This window comes from Tetrao urogallus (assembly GCF_951394365.1).
Source record: "Tetrao urogallus genome assembly, chromosome: 3".
In the NCBI taxonomy this organism is placed as follows: domain Eukaryota; kingdom Metazoa; phylum Chordata; class Aves; order Galliformes; family Phasianidae; genus Tetrao; species Tetrao urogallus.
This window is the reverse complement of record NC_136815.1, coordinates 79,148,934-79,152,572: the sequence shown is the minus strand read 5'-3', so window position 1 is coordinate 79,152,572 and position 3,639 is coordinate 79,148,934.

The following is a 3,639-nucleotide window of genomic DNA, read 5'->3' as shown; positions in this document are numbered from 1 at the left end:
CACAATGGCTTTAAAACATTGGATTGAACTGGCTGTAGATAATGTCATGGCCATGATGTCCCATTAGTGGGCCCTTTTATTTCATTTGTGAGTGCTATTCAGAAAGGACAAAGGTGTGAAAATAATTCATTGGGTGGTAATGAATAATGCTGTTCGGTTTTGTCTTCATGTTGATCCCCTTTAATAAAAGACATAAATATAAACATGTATGAAATATATAATTAAATATATAGAGATAACTATGTTAATCTTTAATTTGAACAGAACTGGATTAATCAAAGAAAAACTAAAGGCACTGCAATATGTCAGCATCATGGAATAAAATACTTGCTATGTGTGTAGATCTGAAACCAGGCAGTCATATACAGCAGGGTATAAGTCTCATTCCAACCTCACAGCCTAGGCAAGTAAGACTGAGGTTCACTTAATAAAGAACCATATTCAAACAGTATCAGAATTCAGCTGTTCTGACTCCCAGTTTTTTCCTTACTTAGAAAGGCTTGGGAGTAAGATAAAAAAGAGAGAAAAGAAATCTTTAGAAAAAACAGGGGTTATAATGAGCAGAAGACTGACTCTCCTCTTTGCCAATACTCTTAATCAGTTCTTAGCAATAAGGAAAGTCACTGGTGTGAAGTCAGCTTCTGTTAAAATAACTTGCAAAGCAGAGAAGAGAGTCTGCTTGGGCAAGACTGAATAGTGCCTTCTTTTCTTTCTCATGGAACTAATCCAAGTGTATTTAAAATGAACAGTAATTCACCAGGCTAAAAAATCATAAAATGTATTATGGTTGTAGCAAATTTGCCTATCTGCAAGGAAAGCCTCAATTCTCACTTCTCTTGGTATTAAATTATCATGGCTTTAAGTTGAGCGATTCCTTAGCTCATAAACTTCAAATCTTCTACATCATGCAGCTTTAAATTGACTTTTTTTTGTTTTTTGTTTGTTTGGTTGGTTTTTGTGTGTGTGTGTGTGTTTATGATTTGATTCCAATGTCAAACAGCCTTGCCTACACAGATAACAAAGTGCCAAGCTGCCTTCTTGGCTGACAAGAAACAGACAACTTAACCTGGTAATTTGAACCTTAAGGAGCATTTGATTATTAAATGAGAGTGGAGGACAAAATAGAAAAAACATTGTTATGAAACTGAGCAAATGTGACACTCCTGGACATGGAGAACATGGAGCTCCAGAAGAAACAACTTCTTAATAGAAAAATACTCTCCTTCTTTTGAAAGCTGAATAGAGAAGCAGCAGCTCAGAGATTCTGGGATTTATCCTGCAGCGAAAGTGCTGTTGGTCCATTTAGTAAAAGACAGTCATGGCAGGGAGGTAAAGCACCAAGACTGCTGATATTTTCCAATCTCTTAGCAGCAGTAACCACACAGCAGCTTTTCTGCAAAACAAACAAAAGAAGAATCCAGTTACTTCAGCAGTATACATTTTTTATTTGGTTAAGCATTCTAAGACAACCACTCGGTGGTTTCTTTGTGCTTAAGGAAAAGAAGTGCTGAAGCAGTGCTGAAGATTCTTGTTTACAATGGGCTCTTGCAAACATCTTATTTGTGAGATGTTTTATAAAACACTAAAAAGACAAGGCCTTCTCTGTTAGGTGGAGAACAGCTCCTGGATGTCTCCCATGAAACACATTTACTCTGCTTTTGTTCCTCTTGCTGTACACATCCCAGCATGGAAAAGGAGAGTGCATACCTCTCCGTTTATTTGTTACCACTGCAAGCACTTATGATGAAGCACTTATGATGATCTAAATCAGCTGGCACTTGGGTGTATTATTTTGGGGTAAATGTGGTAACCACACTACTTGCTTGATAAAAATAGCTTCAAAAACAAAGCAGGACTAGATCCACTCAAAGCAAGCTCAAATAAGCTACAAATAGAAATAAACACACAGAGGAAACAACACTGCAAAAGCCCAAACGAGGTTTCCCTCCATGTTATATCATGGGTGAGTTACTATGCTACAAAGCAATAAAAGGTTTATTAGCAAACAGTTTTGACTGCTGTTGAGCAGTCAATTTATCTCAGAGTTGATCTTGGTTCCAATGGAAATGTGTGTAATACAGCGCTTCCTGGATTGGTGCGTTTTTAGTATTTGGTTGCTGTGCAGACAGTAACTTGAAATGGTAGATACAGACAAAACCTGTCTTGCAACAGGTCAAGAAAACCTCTTTTGAAATGTACTGCATAGAAGTACACAAGTGATTGGACCAAAATTTCATGTAACCTCTTCCAGCACCAGTGAAGTGGGGATGAATGCTGAGGGCAAAATTTATTCCTAATGGATTCCCATTGCAGGAGGTGAAGCTGAGACGTTACGTATCAGACAGTTATGTGGCTTCATATGGCAAGCAGGAGATAATAATGGTACCTTAGTCCTCACTGACCTCCAGTGTACCATGGAAAGACAACTTCATGTACCCAGAATTGCTCATTTAAAGTTCATTAATTTGTGTGGGATTAGACCACACTGTATAGTACCTGTTTAAATCCTCTGGTTAGTCAAAACAGGATGAAAAATTCAACCTCTCACAACAATCAATCTTTTTCATATGTTTCTGGACAAAATCTACTGCGAATAAAATCCATCGCATCCCTTGCCTTATCAAGCAGACAGTGGATGATGGCAGCACTAAAAACTTGCAAGCAGTGAAAAATGCGCTACTTTTATTTTGGTACCCTGGTTGCTACTCGTGATGCATGACTAAGAGGAAGTGGTTATACAGTGTGTGTGTTCTCAGCCTTGTCCACATCTTGACCCACTGAGTTTTGCCCAGAGATGTCCTCAGAACATCTGAGTTGTTCCCATGGTCCTTCAGCAGAGTCACTAACATCTGTGGTATTTTGTAAAAGGACTGGGAATTGCTATACTGGTTTATGGAGATACAGCAGCTCCTGAGATAGATAGCTGGATTTCAAAGTGGCTGAGCAAGTATGCTTTGGTCAAAGAGTACAGACGGAACATGAGAGTGGGCTTGAATCTCCCTGGCCACTATGGAGGAGGCAGCCAAGCCAGACTGAGAACCACTAATGAAGTTTTTGTTAATGAAAAGGCAAAGATGGGGAGATTGAAAGAGATGCTCTGTCAACACTGTTTTGGATGCTATGGGCTGAAAGGGCAGAGGAGTGTCCTGTCAGAATTAGGTCCTTAGAAGTGTGGAGCAAATTCTTTTAGGGAACACCTCACTTTCCTTTCAGTACAGTTACTGGAACTGCCCTGAGGGTCTGGCCATGCCTTTACTAAAAAGTAATTACTTTTCATATTCCTACCCTTTAAAAACCATACTCTAACCACAGCATGAAAATCTGAAAGCTTTCAGCACTGAAAAGTTATTGGGTGAAATATTGCCCCATGAGGTTTGCAGCACATATGGCTTCACATATACAAGGGTTTTTGTACGTTGCTGTGAGTTGGTACAAGTGATAGAGCCAGCTTACATTTTGAATGCTTTCCAAACAACAGTGAGGATAGTGGTGAATACATGTTGGAATGTGTAGTTAGAACTGTGCTTGGTTTTCGGCTTCCCACTGATCACTTCCCCTGTGCAGTGGTATTTATTTATTAAAAAAAAAACGACACTTAGGACCCCAAACAAACCTTCTGTTTTGCAGCTCTTTCAGAGA